The 19,517-nt window shown below is 34.2% G+C and overlaps 1 long non-coding RNA gene across 3 annotated transcripts in view; it reads left to right on the top strand.

Annotated features, from left to right (window-relative positions):
* Nucleotides 1–19,517, top strand: part of LOC119870864 — a 98,708-nt gene that overhangs the window by 57,150 nt on the left and 22,041 nt on the right. For 2 of the 3 annotated variants that reach the window (XR_005356435.1, XR_005356436.1), the window contains 2 exons: nucleotides 5,163–5,251; nucleotides 5,864–5,952. This is a non-coding gene — a long non-coding RNA (uncharacterized LOC119870864). The remainder of the gene's footprint in view (nucleotides 1–5,162; nucleotides 5,252–5,863; nucleotides 5,953–19,517) is intronic. The other variant, XR_005356438.1, reaches the window with a different exon arrangement.

Here is a 19,517-nt window from a genome sequence, read left to right as displayed (position 1 = left end):
AGTGCTTTAATTTTTAACTGTAAATTAAGATTAATTTAAATTTCAGTTACTTAGTTGCACTAGCCACATGTGGCTAGTGGCTATGTATTAGGGAAGTTCCAGATGATTCTATCATATTCCATAACATTGGTGTTATCAGTGCAATATAAATTTGCTAAAATGTCAAAAATATCCAAGTGTATTTGTCGAACATACATGTTCAATTCAACTATTGTCGCCACTCTCAAATAGAAAAAGATACTATAAAATACATGGTTTGCTCAAAGTCGTCAAGAAAATAGAAAATTTTAAATTGCTTTTTTCCCCATACCTTGTTTCTTGTGCCTTTGCTTGTCATTTTATATTACTTTTGTATTGTTAATGTTTAGTTCATACATTCTGAAATCCATCTTAAGAAGCGAAGACACTTCCTTCTTTTCGCTTCCTTTTTCTTCTGTTAAGTTATAATTTAATTCTCTTTTTCACTTATGTCATCTCCCTTCCTTTTCTTTCTTTCTTATTTTGCTTGGAAACTGCAATCATTTAAGGATTAGAATCACATCTATTTTAAGTGGAGCATCTTGCATAAAATGTCTCATCCACAGTGATCAAAAAGTATTATGATGTGCATCCACAGGAAGCTCTTAACATCCATCAACAGACTTCTTTTCTGGCCTCCTTTGTCAGTGAAATGTGAATTCTGCATAAGGACATCATAGAAGGTTATAAGGTCAAAAGTGAAATATATTATTCTCTAGATGAAACACTGTAATATGTGTGCTGATTATAATTAGCATCCCAAATAGGGGTATTTCAGAATGCCACAAAAATGTGTTCTTTTATGCTCTTTTAAAATCTTTCACTTGATTTGTGGGATGGAAACACTAAAAGCAATTAAGGCCTTTGCCTTCTTTTCTATGGATATAATGTAGATAATTCTATGTTTGTTAAGATATCTCAAAGTAAAATGGTCTAATTTCAAGTTAGTGTAGACATTTCTGCTATATTCAATTTAAGCCATGTCCAATAATTCTCTGTGGAAAGGAAGAAGGAAAAATCTCATCATAACTACAAATTCTTTACCAATTGTTTTCCTTCATCTGTTATGTTAAATAAGATAAGGGTAAAATATATTCAGTCATCTCTGTTAAAAATCATAAGCCATTTTGTATCTATGAAAGAAATGGGCAAAGAGGCAAAGGAAAGAACAAAAACCTAGAATCAAATGTGTGAGCTAGAATGTGGAAGTGGATGTACAGTATTGATTGCATTTCCATATGATAGTCCAATCAAGTAAGTTTCTCATTTATACATATTCCAGTCCTCTCTAAGAGATGTGTGATATCCTAGAACCTGGTGATAAGAGTTTTTCGTTATTTTGAACTCCTTATCTTATCAGGACAGTTCATTTATCCTCTGTCATCTGCTGCACTGCTCTGTGGAGGATGTGAATATCTTTATTTTAAGAATACTGATCAAGGGTAGGCAAACCACAGCCCTTGGGCCAAATCTGGCCCTTGGTCATTGTATGCTCCACCTTCAGCTAAGAAAAATTTAAAAATACTTAAGGTTGTTAAAAAAGATAAAGAAACAAAGTAGTTTGGAACAAAAACTGTAAGTGACTACAAAGCCTAAATTACTTATTATCTGGCCATCTACAGAAGTCTTCCAATCTCTAGTTTATAAGGGAAAAAAAAAAATCCTTCCAAATTGTCAGTATTATTCTTGGGTACAGTATCTCATGCCTAGCCCCCAACTGCACTATTTGATGATGAGTTTCTAAAAATTTTTAACAAAAAAGCTACTTTATTTTTTTTCCTGTTTATCATCTTAATCCCACCAATTTGGGGTGTATTCATACACGGTGTGGTCATCACTAGTCCATTTTGTAGAAAGCTCAGGCTCTTTACTCCATTGAAATTGATTTGTCAATATTCCAGGGAATTTCTTATTTATTAAATCTACTAAAGTGATATGCATTTGTTCACTCAGCATCACTGTTTGTATATAATTCCTCAGAATATAATTACTAATATATCTGTTAAAATAATTTGTTTGTCTACCCTTTTTTTGGTATGTTTTATGAATTATCATCTTAGAACTCTAGGAGGTAATATCTTGTTTTAGTTGCGTTGAAGCTAGACATGAGCAGTGAAAGGAACGCCCTGAGGCAGAGTTCCAGTCCTTGAGGAAGGAATGATAGAGATAGGAACTGAAGACCAGGATGGTGATAAAGAGCTTACACATTAGAATCCCTGGGGGCTCAACATTCTGACCTCAAGGCTTCCAAGACCTTGGGGCTAACAGATCAAGAGCACAGGTGTAGAGCATGCACTCTCCTCTTCCACCTTTGCCCCAGCGTAACCCCTGGACTAGTTACAATGTTGTGCATTATGGTGATAGCTACCACTTACCACCACTCCCGCCATAGAGAAAGGCCGCCATGATGGTTCTGGTACAAATCTTGTAAGGTCAAAAACTCCCCCTCCCAAACTGCGTGAAGAGTCCCCTAAAGAAGCAGCCTCCTTTAGAGACCACCCCATGGTCTGTCACAGCTCCTTCCAGCTGAAAAAGACTCAACAAATATGCAATCCCCAAATAACCTAGGGTCTAATTCCAACAACCCACCCTTCTACATTGAGAGTATACATTTGCTTTAATAAATTCCTTTGTGCTTGTTACTTTCTTTCTGCTATGTTTATTTGGGTGGTTCCCCACATAAATCTTTTCATAGGAATTTTAAGAACTGAGACTTCCATTCTCACAATGCAATCTCTCTCATCGGTAACATTTTTTACCTCTTAATCAAAGTATGACTAAGTTCTGATAGTTTTAAAGAAGCCAAATTTGTTCTTGAAGTGTTAACTTATTGTATGAATGTATATGGCCCATTATTATTTTCTTAAGATTTTATTTATTTATTCATGAGAGAGACAGAGAGAGACAGGCAGAGACATAAGCAGAGGGAGAAACAGGCTCCATGAGGGGAACCTGATGTGGGACTTGATCCCAGGACCCGGGGATCAAGCCATGAACCAAAGGCAGACCCTTGACCACTGAGTCACCCAGGTGCCCCATGGTCCATTATTTTCTTATCACTTTCGTACATTACCATCTAATCTTTAAGGAAGTCACATTATATGAAATGACAGATTTGACCTCAAAACCTCGCTTCTGTCATGTGTATCAAAATGTTCTTAAACTGAAAGGACATTTCATGTTTGATATCTCATTCTTCACAAATATGACTAAGAATCTGCAGTAATTAAATTTTTGCATCAAATATTAGAGTTTTATATGTATTAAAATTCTGGTTAAGTAATAAAATGCAAACTTATTTCTTTTATGTGGCAGACTTCTTCAGATCAAAATTCGATCTCAAACACCTGTAATTCCTTTTAATGTTGTTTCACTATTATTTAAACCTTGCAAAAAATTCTGAATTGTCATATGTTTATTTATTTTTGCTTTAGTCAGGTTATCTGGGGATTTAACAACCTGAGGACACAGCACTAATTATCTCAAATGATCATGTCTAGGATGGGGGCTACTTAAAAATGAGGTCATTTCTGAGGCACCTCAGTGGCTCAGTCAGTTAAGTGTCCGACTCTTGATTTTGGCTCAGGGCGTGATCTTGGGGTTGTGAGACTGAGCCCCAAGTCTGGCTCCATGCTCAGTGGAGAGTCTGTTTGAGATTCCCTCCCTCACTTTCTGCCCCCCACCCTGCACACTCTCTCTCTCTCTCCTGCTTTTTTGCTCTCTCTCTAAATTTATCTATATCTATCTATCTATCTATCTATCTATCTATCTATCTATCTATCATCTATCATCATCTTTTAAAAAAATAAATAAAAACAGGATAATTTCTATAATCCTTCAAGTGCAAGCAAAAACACAAAGTTAAAATTCCAAAAGTTTAGTTTCTACAGGTCTGTAGGGATCCTAATGTTAAATTGTTCATGCGATTGTGATTCTTTCCTATTAAAAAGTGAGATCTAGTGAAATCCCTAAGAGCACATCAGGACTTCAGCCACCTAAGATTTTGGGGAAAACTTTAACATTGCAGAAGTAATTCCAGGAGATCTTGTCAACCATGCCAATCTTTCGTCTCTCCATTCAAATTGACATTTCCTCAGTCCCAGAGAGTAATATAAAAATTGCATTTCAATGCCCATTCCTTCAAATATCCAAAATGAATTTCCTTAAGATTCCTGATTCTTTCTTTCTTTCTTTCTTTCTTTCTTTCTTTCTTTCTTTCTTTCTTTCTTTCTTTCTTTCTTTCTTTCTTTCTTTCTTTCTTTCTTTATTTTTATAAAGAAGCTTAGTTTTTTTTTTTTTAATTTTTTATTTATTTATGATAGTCACAGAGAGAGAGAGGCAGAGACACAGGCAGAGGGAGAAGCAGGCTCCATGCACCAGGAGCCTGATGTGGGATTCGATCCCGGGTCTCCAGGATCGCGCCCTGGGCCAAAGGCAGGTGCCAAACCGCTGCGCCACCCAGGGATCCCAGATTCCTGATTCTTTAATCATTACTTTTAAAGTTACCACTTAACAGATGTTTGCTATATGTAGGAATCCTCTTCTCTACAATAATCCTATAGGAGATAATAATTGATATTTTTATTTTAGGAAGTAGAAAATGAAACAAAATAAAAATAGAAAACTAAGGCCTGAAAGGATGTCTAAAATCATAACTAGTACTCTGCAGAATTGGTATTTCAATCCAAAAATTTCCAATTTAAGTAGCCATGAAACTGTTTCATTAAATTTATTAATGGATATGATGGATATGATACTTGGAATGGAAACCAATAGTCTGTATTCTTTTTTTTTTTTTAAGATTTTATTTATTTATTCATGACACACACAGAGAGAAAGAGACACAGAGACACAGGCAGAGGGAGAAGCAGGCTCCATGCAGGTCTCCAGGATCAGGCCCTGGGCTGAAGGCAGCACTAAACCGCTGAGCCACCCAAGCTGCCCCGTCTGTATTCTTTTTAAAACTATTTTTTAGAGAGAGATTATATATATGTAATATATATAATATATAAATACATAACAATATTATTAAATAATATAGATTATATATTATGTAATAATATACAATAAATAAAATATAAATATAAAATATAAATAATATGTAATTATAGTTATATAATATATATTCCATATTCTTATTTCAGTTTGAGTCTGCCAAAAAGCAAAAACAAACCTGGATTGGAAAAAAAATAACTGGGTAAAACACCCATGAAGAATAAGGGGAAAAACCCAGGTGAGTCTTTGAGTCTGATGAAAATATGACATCTCTGGAGGAGAGAGGGAAAGAAAAGTGAATGCACATCAGGAGTCTTGAGCTATAGTGTAGTTCCAAGACAGGCTGTTGAGGGTAGATGGATGAGTGTGTGCTTAAGCCAGAGTTGCTTCACGTTGCAAGAATGGGCCAGCCATGCTCAGTCTCTGGCTAAAAGCAGCTTGAAAGGACAAAGCTTCCATTTGAAAATTGTGGGGGATCAATTACACTAATTGCAGCAGATCTAAGCTTGCATTCTGATGGCTGCCCAAATCCTCAAAGAATGAAAGATCACATTTTTCAAATAAAAATTCAGTACAACATAGTAAGTATAAACATGTTAATTTCCTTATTTGGTGCCTATAAATGCGTGTGGGAGGCAGGGTAGGAAGCAAAGAATAGAGTTTAAGAGGAGAATGCTGATGAGGTGTCTAAAAGAGAAGAACAAACGTCTCTTGGTCAGCCTGTAAGTGACTAGTTCTGGTCAAAGGAGTAGAGGAAAATCAGAATTCAAGGAGGGAGGAGTAATAGAAAGGGGGATCTTAATACAGGAGGTTACAGTAGAGTCTAAAATATTTTTTTAAACCACGAGAGGCCTGAGCAGAAACAAGCCACACAGATTGAAGCAAGAAGATTCTTAGACCCAAGAGCAACAAGTCCGCTGGGCAAGTGGCACAAAACGGGTGAGATAATTGGGCATAAAGAGGAACAGGTCATGTAGGCCAATTGCATGAAAAAGGGCAAAGGCATAATGAAAAAGGAGAGTGCAAGAGACTATTTAAATTCATATTTTCTCTAGAAAAATCTATCAAAGGTGTATACTACACCTTCCATGTTTGTGACTCAAATTAACTTTTGATGATAGACGTTGAAATGTTGAGGTTGCCTCCAACACGTTTAATAATGTCTATGAGCTAATTATGTAGTATAATATATGTATATAAGTAGATATGTGTGTGTGTATATATAGACATAAATATATATATTTATATATATTTAGATACTAACTCCTTTCATAAACCTCTCTTCCCTCCATCTCTCCCTCTTTTAAAGATTTTATTTATTTATTCATGGGAGACACAGAGAAAGAGAGAGAGAGAGGCAGAGACACAGGCAGAGGGAGAAGCAGGCTCCATGCAGGGAGCCCGACTTGGGACTCGATCCCGGGTCCCCAGGATCACACCCTGAGCTGAAGGTGGTGCTAAACAGTTGAGCCACCCAGGCTGCCCTTCCCTCCATGTTCTGTGTCTTCCTGAAGTCACTGATTTTTGCAAGACTCCTCATGTCCCAATCTAACCTTCCTCCGAGGGTTCTTTGACAGGGATTTATTATTAACTAAGGTTAGGGAAGATGAACAGTGTTTTTTTATTGTTGGTATTCCTCTCAGGGGACTACTTTATATTAGGCTATTTTTAAAATTCAAAGGAAAGACTCTCCAATGAGCAAATGAGCTGTGATTTTCATTCAACGTGAATATTGTCAGATTAAGTCATGACTCTAGGAACTGCTGCTTATTTGTGCTTTTATCTTGCCTCAAGTAATTTAGGGATATAAAGTTAACTTATAAATGAAATTCTGAGCCACCTATAGTTAAACAAAAGTAAACACATTAAATTTCAATATTCAAACAAAATGCTGCTGTTACAGATACACACTTCATCTGATATTTGACCTAGTTTCATAGTTTGAAAGTCACTTAGTCTGCTTATTTGTCACCACAGTGCTTTTGATGTGCACTGCTTTACAATTGCATATTCCCATTTACATTCCTTCATGTCCAGAGTACAGTTCAGTTCAATCTTTTACTGTCACAGTTATTTTCTTCTCTTAAAACAATTGTTTAAATGTCAGACATCATTGAAATGTTAAAAAAAAAAAAAAAAAAAAAACCCTAAAGTCACAAGTTCTAAATCCTAGGGCAAAAATATTAAAAGGTTTCAGGATGTGATTTATCTTAATTATCTTTTAGGTTCCTTTCCATTTCTAACCGCTGGCTACAGTTTAAAGGAGTAAGGAGGCATTTAAGCCGTTTTCTCTTTTTATAGATTTCCCCCTCCCTAGCCCAATCTATTCTTTGAAGTCAGCAGGCCAGGGCTTTCTCCAAAAAACTCCTCTTTAAATTTCAATTTGGAAAAGAAGGGGAAAAAAAATCAGGCTCAAAAATACTTATTTCTTAAATGTGACTTTTATATAGCAACTAGGGTATGTGCCATTTCTTTCACACTCTAAATCAAACTTAAATAGGAACAGGGAGACCAAATGACATTGAAAATTAGAGTTTTTTGCAGCATTTGGATAATTTACAAAATTTTCCTGTCACTGAATATAAAGTCAGGCCTATTTCACTGAGCAATTGATCTAAATCCCACTTCTGCATTATATTTTCTGTAAAAAGTATAAGAGATCTACTGCTTATAGAAACATAATCATAAGGTCATAAATTTTAGCCTTAAATTTGCATTGTTGTGAGTGGTTAACTTAGTCCATCTTCATATTCCATTTTGTGATTGTATCCTCTTTCTTCTATTAGCTGTTCATTTTTTACCAGTTACACAATCTTTAAAATACACAAGTTTTTAGTAATCCACTTAGTCCATAATGCATTCCCATCTTGATTTTTCCTCTCCAAAGTAATAGAAAGTACATGCTACATTTTACTATCTGAGTATAATATGAAGTCATGTTATATCAAAAGATGTATCATGCTGTTGTAAGGAAATGTCCTCTTCGAAATTTTAATATGGAGTTATATAGGACAGACAGGACACAGCTGCATTAACCAGTCAGTTGAGAATAAATATGTCACCCTGTATTCCACATAGTGTGCATTTTTCAGTCACATACTCATCTGCCAAAACTTATGACTCTGAATTATGTTAACAATTTTGGTTTAGGTCAGTGCACACAATTTAAACACCTACACAATAGCCTGTATTTTCATTCCTTTATTGAAAGTCTCCATTCAGCAGGATGGATACATTTAGAAGCCTAAAGAAGAGAAGTATGTCTGTGGGCAGTCTTCCTTAGTTATTTTCATTTGAGCTCACACACTGTCTGACCTATTTTACTTATGTTGCAGAAACAGGAGAAATCCTTTTAAATCTTGAAAGAGTTGTAAAAAATACAGTGTATACATACACACAAACATACAATGGACAAATGGCTGAAGTGCCAGGTATCACACTTTTTTTTTCTCTTTGCTAATATCTGAAGTAGACACACACACACACACACACACACAACTATAGGCAATCCTAAAAATACCAAGGACTCCTTAGCTATAAAAAAAATAATATATGGTGTATGGAACGCACTGAGTCGATTCATTGCTTTTCAGGGGAACATTCCTATTTTGACCCCTGAATAAATCACCTAATGTCCTAAAAGCTAAAATTGAATTGTCCTTTCCTTAGCCTAAGTATAAATGTAATTACTGTAGAAATTATCAGACTCAATATTCCCTAGATGTGGAGACTTCTACAGATTGATGCTATGTGGATAAATGTATTTACATACTTTTGAAATAAACTTATTTAAAAATATGTTTTCTTTTTTATAAAGATTTATTTATTTATTTATTCATAGAGACACAGGAAGAGAGAGAGGCAGAGACACAGGCAGAGGGAGAAGCAGGCTCCATGCAGAGAGCCTGACATGGGACTCCATCCAGGGTCTCCAGGATCAGGCCCTGGACTGCAGGCGGCGCTAAACCGCTGATCCACCGGGGCTGCCCTGTTTTCTTTTTTTAAGCTAGTATTCAAAAATGTATTGTCTTTTCAGAGAACTCCTCACCTCCAATATATAAAGGAGCTTGGTTGGAAGTTGTCATTCCTTTTCTAAAAACAACAAAAAGTTGGGCAGATAATCAATTTTTCTTGCAGTCATTACAGGCCTGAAGTTGCAGTGCAGACTACCACCCTGAAATCTGGAGGGACAGCCTCATCCGTTGAGAGATAACCTAAATCTGCTAACGTGGTACATAAACCCCTGGAGATCTAAACTAATAAGAATCCTTAAATGGTAATGTTGCCTAATTACTGAAGGCTGAGAGTGGACTGGATGGATGGAGAGAAACTCCTCATGTATGTTTTACTCCCAGGAACCACATCAGGTTCTTTTAAAGAATATCTGAGAAAGAGTCCTTCATGACAATAGCAGAGTAAAGGGGAAGAGTAATCACTGTGAAATCTGTCCTCAGCCTCTTGAATAACGAACGCATAAATATTTTCCAAGGGGAAGAACTTTATCTAAGCCTTATTCCAGCCCAGAGAGCAGGGGATTTCTCCCAGTCTAGTCATTCTCACCCTTCTTGATATCACCTAAAAGTAAAACAAAACAAAATAAAACATAGTCAACAGGGGTCAGAGTCTTAAGGAAATAGTTGAAAATACTTGGGAATTCTACACCCAGAGAAAAGAATAGGGAACAGAAAAAGAAAGCTATACTACAGGAGAAACACTTGCAGAAGTCACAATTCAGGTACACTAACTACTAAAAGACTGATTTAAGTCTTTTATTAAAGGTTTTATAGATTAAAATCTTTTTATAAGATTATATAGTGCAAACCTTGTTCCATACCTTAAGACCACATCAAAAAACCTCAGTGTAATAACAATGTGTTATAATTGAAAGGGCTACAAGATATAGACTCTCTCCGAAGAGGAATACTTAGGGAAACCCAAAGTCAGCAGGGTAGACAAAAACACAAACATTGAAGGAACGTGAATCTTCTGTTACCTACAGCTATAACAAACATTACACACAACTCAACTCCTAGTCAGGTTTACATAAAGTCTCACAATAATGGCCTACATATCTCAATTCCTATTATTTGACACAACATGTCTGGCTTTCAACAAATCAATTACAAAACATGTCAAAAGGCAATTTAAAGAAAAGGAAAAGTAATCATTACAACCAAACCCGTATATAATGAGCATGTGGGAATTACCGCACAGGGAATTTTAAATAACTTTGATTAATATGTTAAGGGCACTACTGTAAAAAGTAAATATGTTAATGACACTATTGCAAGAATAGATGAGTATTATAAGCAGGGGTATGACAATTTTAAGAAATTATTAAGTAGGGCACTTGTCTTGAGCACCATGTGTTATAGGTAAGCAATGAATCACTAAATTCTATTCCTGAAACTAATATTGCACTATATGTTAAATTACTAGAATTTAAAAAAAATTTGAAAAAAAAGAATTAAAATAATAGCAATAATAAGGAAAACAAAAAAATGCCTTTGACAGATTTATCAGTAGATGTCACATGACTAGGAAAGAACCAGTAAGTTTAAAAATAGTTCATTGAAATGGAAAGAATAAAAAGAATTAAAAAAAACCAGAATATGAAAGAACTATAGTATAAACAAGAAGTAAATCTTTTTTTCACATTCTTAATTGGTTATCAAAAGGTAACTTTCTTTAAACAAATATTTTTTTCTTTTTTTAAAACAAATATTAATAACAGTAGCAATGTAGTAGTTGATTATAACATAGGAAGAAGTTAAGTGAAAGATATTAATGTCGCAATAGATAGGAGGAACTGGGAATACTCTGTTGTAAGTTACCTGCACAGCATGTGAAGTGTTATACTGTGTTTGAAAGTGGATTTAGATTCATTAAAAATGTATATTGTAACTTCTTGGAAGACCATTAAAATTTTGTGGAAGTACAATTATGCTAAGAAGAGGGGATAAATGAGAGGTCCTAGAACCTAGCATCTGGCACTTTTTTAAAAAAAGTTTTTATTTATTTGAGAAAATGAGTGAGAGAGAGATAGAGAGAAAGAGAGAGAGGCAGAGTAGGGGGAGGACAAGAAGGAGAGGGACAAGAAGAGTCTGAGCTGAGCATGGAGCATGGAGCACTGAGATCATGACCTGATCTGAAACCAAGAGTCAGATATTTAACTGCCTACTGACTCTTGGTTTCTAACAACATTCTCCAATTAAAGGAACTGATATTCCTTGAAGAAATGACTGATTCTAGGACTGGGGCAGGGAAAACACAAGTTGAACCTGGAATGTTTCCGTATTGACAGAAAGTAAGTAAAGGCTCAAAAACACACATGCACACAACTATGAGAATTATGCATCTGGTGTGGGAGGGATGGGGGCAGTACCATGTGATATGGGAGCCAACTGAAACAGCTTCCAAAAGTCAAATCTGGAAAACTTTGCATCACAAAATAAAATAATTGTGAATTGTGGTCCAAAGTAAAAAATAAACATCCATGACATAAATAAATTATTGAGTAAACAAATTAATCAGAAAGAATAGACAAATGTCTTTTGCAGTAGAATTACAAATAATTTATGCAGATATTCCATGCCTGTGAAGGTGGAACATATCTTTCCCTCCTTAAGTGTAGATTGCTCCTAATGACTTCCTTCCATAAAGTACACTAAGTAAATGGGGATAAAAGAGTAACTTGGGAGTGTAGAAACCTGGCAAAAACTATCTCAGCCAGGTGATCAATGATCCCATCAATTGTAATGAGTCATATTAATAGTATGTAGCCTTGATATGATGTGATGAAAATGATACCTTACCCCTGTGGTTTTCCTTCTCCAAACTCATATCCCCAGTCTAATTATGAGAAAGACATTTAGGCAAATGTCAAATGAAGGACAGTTTATAAAATATCTGACTGGTAACCCTCAATACTGTCAATGTCATAAAAGACATGAAAAGTTTGAGAAATTATCAAAGCTAAGAGGAGCCTAAGTTAGACATTAAGACTGAATGTCATCTTGGAAGAAATCCTGGGACAAGAAAAAGGATATTGGATGAAAACTAAGAAAATTTAATAAAATGTAATCTTTAGTTAATATCAATATATCCATATTTTTCATTAACTATCTCAAATATACTATATTAGTGTAAGGTGTTAGTAAAAGGGGGAACTAGTTATGAGGTGTATGGGAACTCTTTTTTTATATTTATTTATTCATGACGCTTATGGGAACTCTTAATGTTCTTTTCAACATTCTTGTAAATCTTAGACTATTTTAAAATATAAACTTACTAAAAACGTAACGTGAAAACTAGTTGGCATTTAATCTACAAATGAAAAAGCAAATCTTTTAAGTGATTTATTTAAAATGTATTATTAGTTTCACTCTTATAGATAACATTCAACAAACCAATGACTCATCAACAAATCTCTGCTTCATTTTGTTGTAAAATTAGACCAAATAAAACATAATATATATAATTAACAAGTTGATCTTAATTGTCCAAAGATCATGCTCAAGAATACATGGCATTTTGTAATTACACTGATGGAGGGCATATCCAAAAAACATTAAAAAAAAAGATTATTTTAAGATCCCAATATATATACACATTTATTATTTTTAAAAGATTATATCTAACATAAGTTAAAATGTAATTTAAAATATATTGGGTCAATCTCCAAAACAGGGCCAAACTACAGAAAACATGGAAAATATTTTAAGTGACCATTGTGAAATACTATTGTGTCTTAAACTATTTGGGATATTCTTGAAACTGCCTAAATTTCCATAACCAGGAGACTATATATCTTCTTTTTAAAATCTTTACAGTCTGACTAATAGCACATAGATGATGAGTGGACTCTTTGGATAAATATATTTTTATATATTCAAATTTTTGAGATGAGGTTACAAAAACCAAACTGTGCTATTACATTTCTTGGGCTCACATAGATCTGGGGAGCAGTAGGAAGACATTCATCTTAAGTCTTCCTTCACATAACAACTTTCCTGTTTTATATGCTGCTGCCTTGGTCAAAATGGTAATTCAGATGAAGTCTATCCAAAAGTTCTCTCATTGAACTAATTTAAAAATATATTTAAATGGGTCATTTTACCCTTCAGATTTTCAATGTTTTTTGCATTGCCAGCAGGTTTTTAAAATGTCCACTAAAATGGCCAGATTATGGTTGATTCCTGATAGCTAAAAAGCATTTTTAGAGTCAGAATACCTCTGATGAAGCCTTAAAATCCCTACTTTTGGAAATGCCAAACTGACAGGTCACTTCAAATGCTTTTAAGTAAGGCAAAACAATCATATACAATTAAAAATATATATGTTTATGATTAGGACCACATATGAGAAATTATGTTTTCTTATTTGTTTTGTTCTAATCTGAATTATTTTTGACAGAGTTTTTGGGAATATTTAACACATAATAAGATCTTTAACCCTTTGCTTATTATAGGTCTGCTACTCATTTGTCCATCAACCTCATTTCTCTTTCTCTCTTTTTTTTTTTTTTTTTTTTTTTATTTCTCTTTAAATGAATAAGTAACTTCTGGTGTTTAAACTCAATGACCTGGGGATATCTGGAATTGGAAATTATTCCCTCATAAAAGCAGCCATCCTATACATACATTGGGCCATAGATATGAAAAGAGTCAATTATTTAGTTTTAAATGGTCAATTGGCTCATTCACTAGCTTAAAAATATTTGTATAACTTCCTTTGGGAAAATTGTATAATTTTTTTCTACAGGAAATTTGAAAAAAATCAGAAACTGGTGGCCTTCATGATATATTAGGCTTATATAAATATTTTGAATTCCTTTAGGTGTTTTTTTGTTGGTTGGTTGGTTGTGTAATATTTAAAAATCAGAATGCTTAAATAGCAGATTGCTTCATATAAAAGTATAAATTTCCAGCTTCTTTGGAAGAATGACCATGCTGGCCAAAAGCACTTTTTCTGGAACAGTGTTCCATCTTCCTGGTTCTTGTCACATTTTGTTGGGTCATGTAGGCCATTCAAAAACCACCTCCTAGAAAGAATTCTGCAAAATTTCTATACAATATTGATTTTCTATACATATTTAAAGAGAAGAGGCCTGAAGCTTTTATGTCTATAGCTTTGAGCATCACTCTAAATCTATTGCTCATGTTAAAAACCAAGTGTACTTACATACATGCATTCATTTTATCTCTTAATTACATTCTTTCATTTGCATATTTCTTGATTCCAAAAATGCCCTTTCAGCCAATAAAAGGCTGTGACTTACAAAACTGTTAATCTGTCCTTAATTTTTCTCCTGCCTCACAGAAAAAATAATTTAACCTAATATTTAATGAGTTGTCTTATATTGATTTGGTACTCTTCTGTTTGAACTACTGCTATATCATTGCTTCTATAACATAAGCAAAACATGGTTCTACGATTCTACAACTAGAATCATAGGTTTCCTATTCATTGTCATGTAAATGCTAATAGGAATCAGAGAAGCATCAAAAATAGGCATAAGTATATATGATTCTTTAGTTCACAGTCCTAAAATATGTATTTTTAAAAAATTTAGTCATCAACATAAATAGGGCTATTAGAGAGATAGACTTGTAGATAGACTTGCATCTATTAAGCCACATTTAACTTTTACTTCTCTTTATTGCCATTTCTCTTTGCATTTCATTTACACAATTTGAAATTTGAGTATCAGTCTTAGCCTTTCTAATTACCTCATAAAAAAGAGATGTTTTCCTATGTCAGTAAACTTGTCTTAATTTAACAAACTGTCAGTGAGAATTTGTTAAAAAAGAAACTTATTTTTGACTCAAATTTTAAATTCATATTGAATAAACCTATTGACTCATGTTTAATTGGGACTGGAATTATTATTTTTAACTTGATCAGAAATCCAATGTATATATTTCTAAAGTAGATGTGCCCAAATTTAGTATAAAATTGTCCCAAATCAACTCTTAGAATGTACTATTTACTTACAATCATTCAGCATATGTATTAAAACAATATTATAACATGTGCATGTTCCAATTATCTTAAAATTTAAGAAGTTTAATTGGACTGTGGAAAACAATACTTGAAGGAAAGCATACACAAGTCTATTTTTGAGAAGCAGACAAAACTGAGCTGCAAGATTGGAAAATGAAATTATATAATCCCACTCTTTTCCCTTCCATGGTGCCATTCTCATTCAGTAGCAGAAGCAATTTTTATGTAGCCCATAGAATTTAAGAAAAAAAAAAAAAGAGCTAAATACTAGTGTTTTTGTAAGAAACAGAATTATTTTATTGATGAATGTATAATAAATAGATTTTTAATTTCAGTGTCACTTAATAATTTATTTTCATGAGTATTTTAAGAAAATTTTGACACTATGTAGACATTGATAGCACTGGATAAAATGTCTCAATTGTAATAAAATTAGCAATAGATTCTGGCTTTTTGAATAGATTTTTAATATTCATAAATCATTTCTTTAACCATTATCTTATTTAATCCCCACAACAACTTATTACACAGATATATTTCTCTACATATAACAGAACTAGAAATATATTTTAGTAGTTATACAATGGGCCTTATTACACAGATATATTTCTCTACGTATAACAGAACTAGAAATATATTTAAGTAGTTATACAATGGGCCTAAGGTCTCATTAGAAGTGAGTTAGAAAACAATAGTTTTAATTTTTATGCATTTTTAAAAAATTTAAAGTGTTATTTACTTTTCATGTACCATTTGCCCTACAGTTTTCCTGAGTTCTGGAAGGTAGAAAAATTAATTAAGATACTGACTTTGCTCTTGGTGAGCTCATTACTTCATAGAAGAGATTGATCTTTTACTGTAATACAAATGGAAATAGGATATATATCATAGTAAAATTATGCACAAGCAATGGTGTGCTGGAAATCAGCTCTCTGTGAGGTGGGTAGGGGATGGGGAGAGAAGGGAAGAGTCCTGATTTACCCATTACTATAGTGTAAGTATTTTCACCATGGTTGATTTAAAGCTCATAGCAGTTTATATATTAGCTTGAAAATTCCTGAATATTTAATAACTGGCTCTCACCAGTGGTAATAGCTGGCTTTAAATACACCACTGGAAGTGTGGTGGAAGCATAAAGGAGGAATTGATAGTTTCTGCCTGGAATGGGTTGGGAAAGGATTCAGAGCACAGAGAATTTGAGCAAAGCCTTGAAGATGAGCAAGATTGCAGGCCAGAGAACAAGGAAGAAGAATGACTCCTACAGAAGGATGTTATATGCAAATTTAAGAATGATGAGATTAAAAAACTGGAGGGGAGGTGGTTTGTCCAAGATGGCTGCATAGGAGAATCCTGAACTCACTCTTCAAATGGACACACTAAATCTATAACTGCACGTTAATCATTTCCCCTGAAAAAGATGTGGAAACTAGATGAACTGTTTTCTACAATAAAGGATAAAAGACTTACATCAAGATGGGTAAAAAGGTAGAGGTATAGTTTCACAAAAACCTCCAACCCTGACCTGCTGACACACAAAAAGGAAGATCTTACCAGACAAGAACTTCTCTCAGTTAAGTGAGAAGTTGGTGTTCGAAATTGGATACCCCAGCCCTTGGGATGTGTACTGGAAAGATAAGATCCCATAAAGTCTAGATTGGAAAACCAACAAGACTGATATCTAGGGGTCCCAAAGTGCTATAGGAAATTGAGATTATATGTCAGAGAGATTCATTTGCTAATCTAGAAACATTGGCCGAAGGGGTAGGGGATAGTTGAGATCCTCCCTAAGGGTAGAGTCACTGGCAGATGCACTTGTTACATTCTTCATGTAGCCTGTTAGGACAGATGGGCAAGTTCAAATGTAACATGCTCCTATAACCTTTCTGGGATGAACACGGGCTAATGATTGCAGCATTTGCTGACAATGAAGAGCACAGGTAGTTACAGCTTCCCCAGTCCTTGGGATAAGCAAACATGAACAATCATAGAGTTATCCTGCTCCGTAGTTAAGTTGGTGAACATGGGTATAACAATACTGTCTTGCCCCCTGGCTGGGACTGGTAGGCTTGAGCAATTGCAGCATCCTCCCTCTCCCAACCTAAAAGCAGCACACATGTAGATCTTACTGCATGTCTGAAGCACAAGAGTACATGCATACAAGACATTTTCCCACCGCCTTTCTGAAGCTAGTATATGTGCCAGCCTACTACCTCTCCAGTTGCCTTGCTAAAGCCAAGACGGTTGGAATTTCAGAATTCCATGGGACTGTAAAAATTGGAAAGTCAGCTCTTGGCATGCCACAACCCCCAAGACACTGTAAAAACATCAGACTGAAACATAACTCCACGTTTCTGGTGAAAAGGCCTATTAGGGTGTAACATCAGCCTGAGGGATAGGCTGAAGGTTTCTCTCTTCCCTAGAGGGAAAAGAGGCATACCCAGGGACCATAAACAAGGAGACACAATGCTTGTACACCCACTTGGCCTCTTTATAACTTTACAAAACTTCCCAGAAAGAATTGTCCCCAAAGGGATACCTTCAGATCTCTTGGTCTGAAAGCCAAAAGGGATTACCACTGTGGCCTCAGAAGATTGTATATATTTGCATACTTTAAAAGCTACTCCTAGGGGTATGGCTTCTCATCAGTCTGAAACTAGGTACCAAATGAAATTCCTCCCCTTGGACCACTGACAGGTTTTGGCACACCCTCAAAAACTGGTATAAGTTAAGTATAAATCAGGAGGCTCCGACAATCACAAAATTTGGGAGACAAACAAGAACTAGGGTAAGGTTGACATAAAGGAATATAACCTACACAAGGCCACTCCTTCAAGACTAACAGATTTAACTGTTTTACCTAACACATAAAAACAAACACAGAGAGTCAATAGATGAGAAAACAGAGATATAGGTTCCAAATGAAAGAACAAGACAATAATTCAGAAAAAAAAAAAAAGGCCTAAATGCTATGGATATAAGTAATCTACCTGATAAAGAATTCAAAATAATGGTCACAAAGAAACTCACTGAACTCAGGAGAAGAATGGTTGAGCACAGTAAGAACTGAACAAGAAGATAAAACATAGATAGAACTAAACATAAGTCACAGAGCTAAACAATACAAAACCTGAATTGAAAAATATACTAGAGTGGTTCAACAGCAGCCTGCATAAAGTAGAAGTACAGATCAACAAATGGGAAGATAAAGCAGTGGAATTCAGAGCAGCAAAAAGGAAAAATAATTTTTAAAAAGAAGGTATCTTAAAAGAGCTATGGAATGACATCAAGTAGAGTAATATTCACATTATAGAGAGCCCAGAAGAGAAGACAGGGGCAGAAAACTTACTTGTAGAAGCTTAGAGAATTTGAAATAAAATAAACACAAAGAATGCCACACCAAGACATATTATAATTAAAATGACAAAAGTGAAAATACCAAGGAAATCCCAGTAAGAATACCAGAAGTTTTCCTAGTAGTAAATTTGCAAGCCACAAGGAAGGAGTATGACATATTCACAGAGCTGAAAGGAAAAAGCTTATAGCCAAGACTACTCTCTACCTGTCAAGGTTAACATTCAGACCTGAAAGAGACACAGAATTTTCTAGATAAACAAAAGCTAAAAAAAGTTCATTACGAGCATAGCCTTACAAGAAATATTAAAAGTTCTTTAAGATGAAAAGAGATGGCACTAATTAATAACAAAAAATACATAAAAGTAAAAATTTCACTGGAAAAAGTAAATATATAGTGTATTAATCACTTATAAAGGTACTTTTTTAAAAAGTACTTATAAAGCTACTGTTTATTTAAGAAATAAAAGTAGTAAAGTTAACTCAAACTATAATAATTGGTTGAAGGATATTTTAAAAAGATGCAAAAAGTGACATCAAAAATATATAAAACATGGGGGGAGTAAAATGTTGAATTTTGGAATGTGCTCAGGTTTAACTTGCTATCAATTTAGACTTCAAGGTAACAAAAGAGCAAAACATGATAGTAAATAAAAAAGAAAATGAGAAAGGAACCTAAATATAACAGTAAAGAAAGACATCAAGACCATAAGGGAGGAGAGAAAGAGAAGAAAGCAAGAGAGAAAAACTGCAAAATCAGCCAGGACACCATGAAAAAATGTCAATAAGTCCCTACCTATCAAAGATTACTTTAAATGTAAATGAGTTAAATTTTCCAATCAATATACAGGATTATATATGTGTGTGTGTATATATATATCTCTTCTACAAAGATTCACTTTAGAAGTAAGACTACACACAGATTGAAAGTGAAGACATGGAAACATATTACATGCAAATGGAAATTAAAAGAGAGCTGGTATAGCTATACTCATATTGGAAAATATAGACTTTAAAATAAAGATTGTAATAAAGACAAAGATCAGCACTGAATAATGATACAGGGATCAATACAGCAGGAAGATATAACATTTATAAATATTTATGCACTCAATAAAAGTCCCCCTAAATATATAAAGCAAATATTA

Source organism: Canis lupus, chromosome 3 (genome assembly GCF_011100685.1).
Source record: "Canis lupus familiaris isolate Mischka breed German Shepherd chromosome 3, alternate assembly UU_Cfam_GSD_1.0, whole genome shotgun sequence".
In the NCBI taxonomy this organism is placed as follows: Eukaryota; Metazoa; Chordata; class Mammalia; order Carnivora; family Canidae; genus Canis; species Canis lupus.
This window is presented reverse-complemented; position numbering and strand designations above follow the sequence as displayed.